This window comes from Muntiacus reevesi, chromosome 3 (genome assembly GCF_963930625.1).
Source record: "Muntiacus reevesi chromosome 3, mMunRee1.1, whole genome shotgun sequence".
Lineage (NCBI taxonomy): Eukaryota > Metazoa > Chordata > Mammalia > Artiodactyla > Cervidae > Muntiacus > Muntiacus reevesi.
This window is the reverse complement of record NC_089251.1, coordinates 32,823,785-32,837,179: the sequence shown is the minus strand read 5'-3', so window position 1 is coordinate 32,837,179 and position 13,395 is coordinate 32,823,785.

Sequence of the window (13,395 nt, the reverse complement as noted above, 5' to 3'; positions counted from 1 at the left end):
GTGTGGGTTGTCAAAGGGAGTGAGTGAGGTGGGAGCTCATAAGGGGGACAGCTTGACTGGGGGCAGGGGGTGGTGGTGGTGGTGTCAGCATGTGGAGAGCATCCTCAAGGTAGGTGGCTTGGCGCGGCTTATCAAATCCAGTGTGTGTGTGTGTCTTATGTGGAGAATCAACTGACATGGAATAAAGAGGGCATCTACACATGCGAGCAGCTCAGCCTGGGCTGTTAGAGCCTAAGTGCTGTGAGAAGGGCTTCTATACAGGAGGAGGATCTGTCATCAGGTGGGAGCCCAAGTAGAGTGAGGAGGTCATCTGCCGTGGAGGCAGCCAGGGCTGGGGTGTTGGCTCAAGTGGGGAGATGAGTCCACACAGGGGCCAGCCCACTGCAGTCTCACAGCCTGAGTAGGATGAGGAAGGCATAATATGTGTGAGAGAACTGTTAGGGCTGTGACAGTCAATAGCATGAGCCATGTTTCTCACTATTGGAGAGGAGTGTTTCGTGGAATGGGAGAAAGCAAGAATGAACTCTGCGGTGAGTTGGAACAGGAGGTATTGGCTTGTGTTCCTGGTTTTCAAGAGATCTACATAAATATAGAATTAGATATGGGGACTTCTGTGGTGATCCGGTGGCCAAGACACCGAGCTCCCAATGCAGGGGGCCCAGGTTTGATCCTTGGTCAGGGAACTAGATCCCACATGCCACAACTAAGAGTTCACATGCTGCAATGAAGATCAACGATCCTGCGTGCCACAACTAAGATTTGACTCAGCCAAATAATATTAAAGAAGGAGAAAGAAACAGAGATGGATGTAGCTGTGTCTGCTGAGGGTTTGGGGGGCAGTAGTAGCATGGGATCAACAAGAGCTTTGTGCCTAGACCTTGGATTCTAAATAACATTCTCCACTAAAAATGTCAACGACAACAGCAACAAAAAAACCCAAGGCTTCTTGGAGAAATTGTTGATTTCTCCAAGTACTGGGACCAAAGTACCAGCTAGGCTTGGAACATCATGTGCCAGAAAGTAAAGAACTTATCGAGGAAAGATAAGATCATATCAAAAGGACACAGAAGCTAGCTTGAAGGGACTCCCACCAGCCAAATCTGGAAGATTCTGAGCATTAAAATAATATAATGGATGATAAGCTATTAAATGAAAAAAGGAAATCATAAGTTCATACTGATAAAAGTAGTAAGAGCTTAGACAGGGTATGGAATCTTTATATAGTTTCAACTACTTACCTCTTCACAAAATACTTATTAGTTACAAGGGAAAAAGAAGAACTGTAGTGGAGCCACCTGGCAGACACCATCTTAAGTAATCAAAATCAACATCTCCTGTAAGGGATAAATCAGTCATACATCACCTGACAAGTTGCAAAGGGAAGAACACACACTTCTGTGATTCTCTTGTCAGAGATGTATAACCTGAATCTAATCATAAGAAAATATCAGACAAAACAAAATTGAGAGACATTCCATAAAATAACTGGCTTGTAAAAAAAATAATAATAACTGGCTTGTAATTATTGGGACCATAGCTGACAATTAAATACGATCTGAGTATTAGATGAAAGTAACATTAACTTCTTGACTTTGATGCTTCTGTTGTGGTTACAGAGGGTCATGTTCTTGTTAGTAGGAAATATACAGTGAACTGAATTTCATGCATCATCTACTAAATGTATTGTGATCCACTGAAAACAGTGTAGTGCTAGGTTTCATTCCCAGCTTTCAGACACATGATCTGTTTCTTTCCCATCTTCTGCCACCACTCCAGAATTCCTCTGGAGGATTCTGAGGCCTCTATGAATTTTCTATTTTCCTAAAGGGATCATGTAGTGTGAGAAGCAAAAGACCTATGAACCTCCAGTCCCAGCAGCCAGCCTTGGCTCCTCTGCATCTGACAGCAGAAAACAGATGACTCCATGGCAGGGCTGGTAGTGAAGCCAGAGGTGGTGAGAAGCAGGGAAGAAACAGATTCTGTGTCTGAAAGCTGGAATGAAACCTAGCACTAGTGTTTTACATGTTTACATGACCCTACATAACCACAACAGAAGCACCAAGGTCAGAATGGGGTCTTCAGTCCATGTGACCATTTTTGCCAGAGAAAAATCCATCCAACTACCAATGTATCACTAATTCATTTGGCAGAGATTCTAGCTCCCAAGCAATAAACTGGTTTTGTCATCTGAAAAACAATTTTACCAACCTAGAATTTTGCACTTAATCAAAATATAATCCAAATGTGAACATGAAACAAAGATACTTTTGGATATACAAGGAAACATAAAGTCGACAGATGTCAAGTGTTAGAATGATGACCAAATTAACCAATAACATTTATTATTATGTCTAAATAAGCAGGGATTAGTTTTCAAACAATCAATATAATCTGGAACTAAACTCCAAGAGCTAAGATTTTCTTTTCTCTTTTTTAGAGAACTGGATGTAGACTCACACTGGATAATAGAAAAATTACAGTATGAGGTAAATGTTTAAAGATAGCTGCAAAGAGATCCTATCAGTCCATCCTAAAGGAGATCAGTCCTGGGTGTTCATTGTTATGACTGATGTTGAAGCTGAAACTCCAATACTATGGCCACCTGATGCAAAGAGCTGATTCATTGGAGAAGACCCTGATGCTGGGAAAGATTAAGGGCAGGAGGAGAAGAGGACGACAGAAGATGAGATGGTTGCATAGCATCACTGACTCAATGGACATAGGTTTGGGTGGACTCCAGGAGTTGGTGATGGACAGGGAGGCCTTGCGTGCTGCGGCTCATGGGGTCGTCAAGAGTCAGACACGACTGAGTGACTGAACTGAATAGAATCATAGAAATATGATATATCACTCCCATACTACTAAAGAAAAAAAATCAAACGGAACAATGACAAAGAAAAAAAAACCCTGAATAATCAAGTGGAATAAGAGTGTGTGTGTTGTGGGGAGGGGGTGGGAAGGGTGGATTTTCTAAATGAAAATGCTGAATAATATGGTAAAACTAAGTCCAAGCATATCACTCAATATTTATGAATGTAAAAAAGTAAACGTAAAAGTCATAGATCTCTAGATTTGGCAACAATAAAAGAAATCCAGCTATTTGCTATTATAAAAGATATACTTAAAAGGAAACAGCATGAAATAATTGAAAAGATGTGGGAAAAAAATCAGCCGTGCAAATGATAAAAGCAGAAGTAGTAGTGGTAATATCAGACATCAATAGAATTTAATAAAACATTGATAGCGTGTCAATAGAATCAATGCAGAAAGCATTCAAACAGACCCAAAATGATATTTCATATTGTTTAAAACAAAGAGCATTACTGAATTTATGCAAACTTATGATGATAAGGCTGGTTAAATATCTGGACCAATGTTCCTTTTAAAGTGATGATAATACTGAGTAAAATGTTTTTTTAAAAATTCTTAAAATCATCATACAGCTATTAATAGAAAGGGTAAGACTTTATTGGGCTGGAGTCAAGTGAAGGCAGGAATCCAGAGAGCTGGGCAGAACTCTGAGATTGCTTTTGTCCCCAGTGGTATTTGCAGATTTGGGTGAATCTGAGCATTAGTTTTGACATCTTCAGCTTTGATAGACATCTAGCTCAGGAGATGTCCAGCATGTGGGGGCTATAAGGATACATTTCCTCTCTAAAACTGGGGTGCAAAAGAGTAATTCCCCCAAGGCCCAGGAATTCAAGAAAAACTGCTTTAGAGCCAAGCAGTGTGGTGAAAAAAATCTCTATAAAATCATATATCAACTCTTGTGGATTTGCAGTTCAGTTTCACACTGCTCAACAAGTCAAAATTTGGGACTTTGAAAAGAATAATAAAACTCACTAACTCTGGCAAATATGATCAAGACAATTGAGAAGGTACAGATAATTTCAGAAATATAAAATAAAAAGGTACTACATATTACAGACATTGTAGCATTATTAATAAAATAATAGAAGCTATTATGAACAACTTTGGGCCAGTAAATGTGAAACTTTAAATAAAATGGACAAATAACCAGAAAAAGATCACTTACCACAGACTCAGGAGACAACAGAATATCTAAATAGTCCTATTCCCACTAAAGAAACAGAAACAGAAGTAATAAAAGCATCTAATTGTGAGAAAAATCCAGGACTCACACTGCTTTGCTGTTGAGTTTTACTAATCTTTCAAGGAATAAATAATTCTAAATTTATATAAGTGATTCCAGGATATAGAAGGATGCTGGGAGCCGGCACACGAGATCCCACCCATGACAAGGTCATGAGGGAGAAAGCCTGACGGGCAAGGCAGATCAGGTTTTCAGGGGTTTCGAAACGGCCAGCTCACGAGATCCCACCCATGACAAGGTCATGAGGAGAAAACCTGACAGGCAAGGTGGATCAGGTTTTCAGGGATTTCGAAAAAGGTGCTAACCTTAAAGATGATATCTGTCTTTCTGATGCCTGCCCCAATAGACTACTCCCTAATTTCTGTGACATAGGCAGAAGGCCTTCCCCCATCTCTTCCCAAATAAGAATCAGTTTAGAACTTTAACCACTAAGTTTCCCAGGTGGTGGTATTTTATGAGATTATCCAGGGTGAAAGGAGTGTTTTAATTTAAACTCCTTTGCTGGTAGTTTGTTAGCCAAATGCATTTATGCCCTTGGTACTAATATGCATGATTGCTTATAATATCCTAATCATAAAATAGCATAAAGAACCTGATTATATAAAAGCCCTAATAGACATAGAGCCTTTTTAAGGGGTAAAGGAGTCCTGTTAGAAAACATAAGAAAAATTATTCTATAGGTGGTTATTGGATTGAGATTTGTTTGCTGTGTTTTGCTTGCTGTGTTTTTGCTTTTAATGTGCTAAGGTTGTGTTATAGAAACCATTGTTAATATAGTTAAAGATCTAGAGAAACAAGGACATAGCCCGAGTATGGTAACAATGAGATGGTTGTTAATTGTCAGCCAGGAGTGCTAGGCAGAAGCTGCCTCACCAAAGTCGCAGAGTCAGTATGGGGTAAACTTCTTAGATAAATGCAACTGACAACTTTTGCAGAAGGATTAATTTTTGTATTAACAAGGTTATACTTCTACTCTGTACTGTTGCCCTATGAGACTGCTACCTTTCAGTTAAGGTCACCATAGAAACAGAAAATAGGTTTACATTTGCCTGACTTGCATAAAATGTTAATAGGCCCCAAGGCCAGAAGATAATGTACAAGACCCTCATAAACAAAGAAGTATGCAGAAAACACCCTGGTTTTGTGAAGGACAAGCTGACGTAATGTTAAACTATCTTTCCCTTAGAAATGTACTAATTTAGGATATAAAAGCTATGGTAAAAAAATTAAACATTGCCAGACTCTGCCAGACCCTGCAAACACCCCCGTCTGGTCATTCACTCTCTCTCTCTCTCTTTCTCTCTCTCTCCCTCGCAGACTTGGCCCTATCAAGGTGGGTCTCACGTGTCCTCTCTCTCTCTTGCCGACGCCGTTCATCCTGAGGCTGCCCCCTGGATCCTGCCGAGGCTGGACCCTGGCAGGAGAGGGAAAACTCCTGAATGCATTTTCTATTTACCAGCAACAAGCATTTAAAGTATGAGTATGACTGAGTCCTTTTGCTGTTCACCTGAAACTATCACAACGTTGCTTGTTAATTGGCTATACCCCAATATAAAATAAAAACTTAAAAAAAATAGATTGCAAATCCAAAAAAAAGTATGAGATTTAAAATGTGTCTTTTATAATAACATCAATCTAATACAAAACTATAGAGACAGCATAAGAAAGGAGAAGTATAGGTCACTACTACTCACACATAGATGTAAAATAAAATATTAGTGAATTGAGTTCAGCTGTGTACATAAAAAAGATAATGTATCATTACATTGAGTTTACATTGTACATTAAATTGAATTTAATCTCTGGGTTGGGAAGATCCCCTCGAGAAGATCCCCTGGAGAAAGGATTGGCAACCGATCTAGTATTCTTGCCTGGAAAATCCCATGGACAGAGGAGCCTGGCAGGCTACCGTCCATGGGGTCACAAAGAGTAGGACACGACTGAGCAACTAACACTTTTCACTTTATCATTAACAGATTAAAGCAAAAATCTCACAAGATACAGAAAAGGTGTTTAAAAGGTCAACCTTCACTTATGAGAAAATTTAGTACTAGAAGGACTTCCCCAACCTGATTAAGGATATCTATGAAAAAACAAAAAGTGGGGGTGACAGGGGCTTCTCTGGTGGCTCAGATGGTAAAGAATCCGCCTGCAATGTGGAAGACCTGGGTTTGATCCCTGGGTTGGGAAGATCCCCTAGAGGAGGGCATGGCAACCCACTCCAGTATTCTTGCCTGGAGAACTCCCATGGACAGAGGAGCCTGCGGGCTACAGTTCATGGGGTCTCAAAGAGTTGGAGATGACTGAGCAACACAGCACATGAAAAAAAAAACTACAACACAATATTAAAAAGTATAATCAAAGTTAAAGATAAAATAATTCAATTCATTCTTTTAACTAGAATCATTTTTTTTTTTTTAAAAAGGGAAACAGGATAAGAAAGCTGTGGTACATACACACAATGGACTATTACTCAGCTATTAAAAAGAATGCATTTGAATCAGTTCTAATGAGGTGGATGAAACTGGAGCCTATTATACAGGGTGAAGTAAGTCAGAAAGAAAAACACCAATACCACATGTTAATGCATATATATGGAATTTAGAAAGATGGTAACGGTGACCTTATATGAGAGACAGCAAAAGAGACAAGATGTAAAGAACAGACTTTTGGACTTTGTGAGAGAAGGCAAGGGTGGGATGATTTGAGAGAATAGCACTGAAACATGTATATTACCCTGTGTGAAATAGATCACCAGTTCAGGTTTGATGCATGAGACAGGGCGCTCAGGGCTGGGGCACTGGGATGACCCTGAGGGATGGGATGAGGAGGGAGGTGGGAGGGGGGGTTCAGGATGAGGAACACATGTACACCCATGGCTGATTCATGTCAATCAATGTATGGCAAAAGCCACTACAATATTGTAAAGTAATTAGCCTCCAATTAAAACACATAAATTAATTTACAGAAAAAGGGGGAAACAGAAAAAAAATTTAGCGATGAAATGTTGAAAGCTCTCTCTTTGAGATCAGGAAGATAAGCATGCCTGCTATGAGAACTTCATTTTATACTTGAATTAATATTGTAGTCAGCAGTCACACAAAATCTCAAGACAAAGGAAAAGAGTGATGAATTTGATCATATTGATTGCTTACCTTTGAAGATATTTGATTCTTGATCTCCGAAGCAGAAGATTTAGCTTCTGGACCAGGGAACAGGCTTGATCACTCAAGAGCTTTTGTGTAGCAGAGTTTTATTCAAGTATGAAAAGGGACAGAGAAAACTTCTAAAATAGACATCAGAAGGGGGATGGGGAGTGTCAAGGGAGTTATATGCTTTTTAAATTATCATTACAGTAAATCAAAAGAATGTCTCGAGGTTGTAAAGATCTTACTAGACCCACTCCCATAATAAGATAACAGGATCAGCCAGGAGGTTTTCAGGAAGGAGAAACTGTCCTCAAGCGGGATACATTGTTGTCATACAATCCTTAGTACAGAGTTTCAACTGAGTTGTTTGTTCTGTAATCATCAGCTTAAAGAAAAAAATGCTTTATGTGACTAAGACTAAGGAATGTAGAGGGAAAAAAAAAAGACATTTGTCCTTTCCTCCTCCTTGAAAATTCCAGACCCCTATCTCCTCCTTGAGAGTCCTGGACCCCTTTTTCCTCCTCGGGGACCCAGGACTTCTTATCAACCTGCTTAGAAATTGACTCTCTCAACATTAAACTTAAAAACTTCCATCCAATAAAGTTTAGTTCAGTTGAGTTGCTCAGTTATGTTTGACTCTTTGCGACCCCATGGACTAGGCCTCCCTGTCCATCACCAACTCCCGGAGTTTACACAAACTCTTGCCCATTGAGTTGGTGATGGCCTCCAACTATCTCATCCTCTGTTGTCCCCTTCTCCTCCTGCCTTCAATCTTTCCCAGCATCAGGGTCTTTTCAAAAGAGTCAGTTCCTTGTATCAGGTGGCCAAAGTATTGGAGTTTCAACTTCAGCATCAGTCCTTCCAATGAATTTTCAGGACTGATTTCCTTTAGGATGGACTGGTTGGATCTCCTAGCTGTCCAGGGGACTCTCAAGAGTCTTCTCCAATACCACAGTTCAAAAGCATCAATTCTTTGGCACTCACCTTTCTTTATAGTCTGACTCCCACATCCACACGTGACTACTGCAAAGACCATAGCTTTGACTAGATGGATTTTGTTGGCAAAGTAATGCCTCTGCTTTTAAATATGCTGTCTAGGTTGGTCATAACTTTTCTTCCACGGAACAAGCGTCTTTTAATCTCATGGCTGCAGTCACCATCTGCAGTGATTTTGGAGCCCCCAAAATAGTCTGTCACTGTTTCCATTGTTTCCCCATCTATTTCCCGTGAAGTGACAGGACCACATGCCATGATCTTTGTTTTCTGAATGTTGAACTTTAAGCCAACTTTTTCACTCTCCTCTTTTACTTTCATCAAGAGGCTTTTTAGTTCTTCTTCACTTTCTGCCATAAGGGTGGTGTCATCTGCATATCTGAGGTTATTGATATTTCTCCCAGCAGTCTTGATTCCTGCTTGTGCTTCATCCAGTCCAGCATTTCTCATGATGTACTCTGCATTAAGCATGGTGACAATATACAGCCTTGACACATACTCCTTTCCCGATTTGGAACCAGTCTGTTTATTGTTCCACGTCCAGTTCTAACTGTTGCTTCCTGACCTGCATACAGATTTCTCAGGAGGCAGGTCAGGTGGTCTGGTATTCCCATCTCTTGAAGAATTTTCCACAGTTTGTTGTGATCCACACAGTCAAAGGCTTTGGCATAGTCAATAAAGCAGAAGTAGATGTTTTTCTGAAATTCTCTCTTTCCAATAAAAGACACCATTAAAAGAGTGAAAAAGACAACATACAAAAAGTAGAGAAAATCTATTTGTGACACATGCTGTTACTTAGTCGCTGAGTTGAATCTGACTCTTTTGTGACCCCATGGACTGTAGCTTACCAGTGTCAACTAAAAAAAAAGATGTACAACTTGAGAGTTGTGAGTTAAGTTTTGGGGCAAAATGAGGGCTGCAGCCTGGGAGGCAGCATCTCAGATAGCTCTGAGAGACTGCTCCAAAGTGGCAGTATGGGAAAGTCAATATACAAGGTTTTGGTGAAGGGGAAGTTCAATACCATGAAGCACTCATTTTACAAAATATTTTTTCTTAGTCATGGGGATCTGATGTCACCATGAAGGAATTTAGTGCTTCTCTAGATATGAGGAGATGCAAGGATAAATATCATAAAATCTTTTCCTAAAAACATACAGCTATATAAAGACCTGTCCCACCAGATTCTCTGGAGTACAGACTGCCTCACTCCACCCTGAACTCCCTCGGGATGTTTAAGGTCAACAGCTATAGCAGCATGGGGTTCAATCTCCAGAGAGGCAGATGGCAAATGCATTTGTTGTTCAGTCACTGGCAATGCTCTTGGTAAGTGCTAATTTGTTGTTGACACCAGGCTTCTCTGTCCATGGGATTTCCCAGGCAAGAATACTGGAGTGGGTTGTCATTTCCTTCACCAGGGGACCTTTTTGATCCAGGGATCAAACCCTTGTCTCCTGTATCTACCTGAATTGTCACACAGGTTCTTCACCACTGAGCCACCAGGGAAGCCACTTAAAGAACGTCTAAGAGTTGACATGAGAAAGACAAATCATCCAATTAAAAATGGGGGAAATATTTGAGTTGAAATTTTGCAAAAATGGAAATCCAAATTCCATAAGGAATTCAACCTTATTAGTAACCACCAGGGATCTGCCAATTAAAGTTGAAATAGGGAATTCTCTGGCAATCCAGTGATTAGGACTCTGAGCTTCCATTCCAGGGGGCCTCAATCCTTGGTTGGGGAACAAAGATCTCACATGCCATGTGGCAAAAAAAAAAAAAAAACGATAAACCAAAACAAGATACATTTGCTTACTTACCAGACTGGAAAAAAGACTCCAGGTATAGTTGCGAACATTGATTTGATTTGTGCTAAGGCGACTATCAGTTCAGTTCAGTTCAGTCACTCAGTCATGTCTGACTCTTCATGACCCCATGAACCACAGCATGCCAGGCTTCCCTGTCCATCACTCAAACTCATCTCCCTTGAGTCAGTGATACCATCCAACCATCTCATCCTCTGTCGTCCCCTTCTCCTCCTGCCCTCAATCTTTCCCAGCATCAGGGTCTTTTCAAATGAGTCTGCTCCTCGAATCAGATGGCCAAAATATTGGAGTTTCAGCTTCAACATCAGTCCTTCCAATGAACACGCAGGACTGATTTCCTTTAGGATGGACTGGTTGGATCTCCTTGCAGTCCAAGAGACTCTCAAGAGTCTTCTCCAACACCACAATTCAAAAGCATCAACTCTTTGGTGCTCAGCTTTCTTTATATTCCAACTTTCACATCCATACATGACTACTGGAAAAGACGGCTATAAGACCTTCTAGAACTAACACCCCCAAAAGATGTCTTTTTCATTATAGGAGACTGGAACTCAAAAGTAGGAAGTCAAGAAATACCTGGATTAATGGGCAAATTTGGCCTTGGAGTACAGAATGAAGCAAGGCAAAGGCTAACAGAGTTTTGCCAAGAGAAAGCACTGGTCATAGCAAACACCCTCTTCCAACAACACAAGTGAAGACTCTACACGTGGACATCACCAGATAGTCAACACTGAAATCAGATTGGTTATATTCTTTGCAGTCAAAGGTGGAGAAGCTCAATACAATCAGCAAAAACAAGAGTGGGAGCTGACTGTGGCTCAGATCATGAATTCCTTATTGGCAAATTCAGACTTAAATTGAAGAAAGTAGAGAAAATAACTAGACCATTCAGGTTTGACCTAAATCAAATCCCTTACAATTATACAGTGGAAATGACAAATAGATTCCAGGGATTAGATCTGATAGACAGAGTGCCTGAAGAACTATGGACAGAGTTCGAGACATTGTACAGGAGACAGTGATCAAGACCATCCCAAGAAAAAGAAATGCAAAAAGGCAAAATGATTGTCTGAGGAGACCTTACAAACAGCTATGAAAAGAAGAGAAGCAAAAAGCCAAGGAGAAAAGGAAAGATATACCCATTTGAATGCACAGTTCCAAAGAAGAGCAGGAAGAGATAAGAAAGCCTTGCTCAGTGATCAACGCAAAGGAATAGAGGAAAACAATAGAATGGGAAAGACTAGAGATCTCTTCAATTAGAGCTACCAAGGGAACTTTTCATGCAAAGATGGGCTCAATAAAAGACAGAAATGGTATGGACCTAACAGAAGAAGATATTAAGAAGAGGTGGCAAGAATACATAGAATAACTATATAAAAAAGATCTTCATGACCCAGATAATCATGATGGCATGGTCACTCACCCAGAGTCAGACATCCTGGAATGTGAAGTCAAGTGGGACTTAGGAAGCATCACTAGGAGCAAAGCTAGTGCATGTGATGAAATTCCAGTTGAGCTATTTCAAATCCTAAAAGATGATGCTGCGAAGGTGCTGCACTCAATATGCCAGCAAATTTGGAAAACTCAGTGTGGCCACAGGACCGGAAAAGGTCAGTTTTCATTCCAATCCCAAAGAAAGGCAATGCCAAAAAATGCTCAAACCACTGCACAATTGCCCTCATCTCACAGGCTAGCAAAGTAATGCTCAAAATTCTCCAAGCCAGGCTTCAGCAATATGTGAACTGTGAACTTCCAGATGTTCAAGTTGGATTTAGGAAAGGATTTAGAAAACCAGAGATCAAATTGCCAACATCTGTTAGATCATCAAAAAAGCAAGAGAGTTCCAGAAAAACATCTACTTCTGCTTTATTGACTATGCCAAAGCCTTTGACTGTGTGGATCACAACAAACTGTGGAAAATTCTTCAAGAGATGGGAATACCAGACCACCTGACCTGCCTCCTGAGAAATCTGTATGCAGGTCAGGAAGCAACAGTTGGAACTGGACATGGAACAACAGACTGGTTCCAAATAGGGGAAGGAGTATGTCAAGGCTGTATAGTGTCACCCTGCTTATTTAACTTATATGCAGAGTACATCATGAGAAATGCTGGGCTGGATGAAGCACAAACTAGAATCAAGATTGCCGGGAGAAATATCAATAGCCTCAGATATGCAGATGACACCACCCTTATGGCAGAAAGTGAAGAAGAACTAAAAAGCCTCTTGATGAAAGTAAAAGAGGAGAGTGAAAAAGTTGGCTTAAAGTTCAACATTCAGAAAACAAAGATCATGGCATGTGGTCCTGTCACTTCACGGGAAATAGATGGGGAAACAATGGAAACAGTGACAGACTATTTTGGGGGCTCCAAAATCACTGCAGATGGTGATTGCAGCTATGAAATTAAAAAATGCTTGTTCCGTGGAAGAAAAGTTATGACCAACCTAGACAACATATTTAAAAGCAGAGGCATTACTTTGCCAACAAAATCCATCTAGTCAAAGCTATGGTCTTTGCAGTAGTCATGTGTGGATGTGGGAGTCGGACTATAAAGAAAGCTGAGTGCCAAAGAATTGATGCTTTTGAACTGTGGTGTTGGATAAGACTCTTGAGAGTACCTTGGACTTCAAGGAGATCCAACCAATATATCCTAAAGGAAATCAGTCCTGAAAATTCATTGGAAGGACTGATGCTGAAGTTGAAACTCCAATACTTTGGCCACCTGATGCAAAGAACTAACTCTTGAAAAGACCCTGATGCTGGAAAAGATTGAAGGCGCAAGGAGAAGGGGATGACAGAAGATGAGATGGTTGAATGGCATCACCGACTCAATGGACATGAGTTTGAATAAACTGTGGGAGTACCAACTCCCAGGTTGGACAGGGAGGCCTGGCGTGCTGCAGTCTATGTGTGGCTGCAAATAGTTGAACACAACTGAGCGACTGAACTGAAGGCAGCTACAGTTTTACTCATTACTGCATTTGTGTCCTAAGTGTGAATGTTCACAGAGTAGAAAGGGCACATTACATCTTTTCTTTTTTTTTCAATTTTTTACAAATCTTAGCAGGATAGTTGCTTTACAGTGTTGTGCTCGTTTCTGCTATTTAACAATGTGAATCAGCTATAGGTATATCTCCTCCCTCTTGGGCCTCCCTCCTACCCCTCCCACCCTAGCCCTCTCAGTCACCACGGAGCACCAAGCTGAGCTCCCTCTGCTATACAGCTGCTTCCTGCTAGCTATCCCTGTTGCACATGGTAGCATATATATGTCAGTGCTACTCTCTCAATTCAAATCACTTTCTCCTTCCTCCACTGT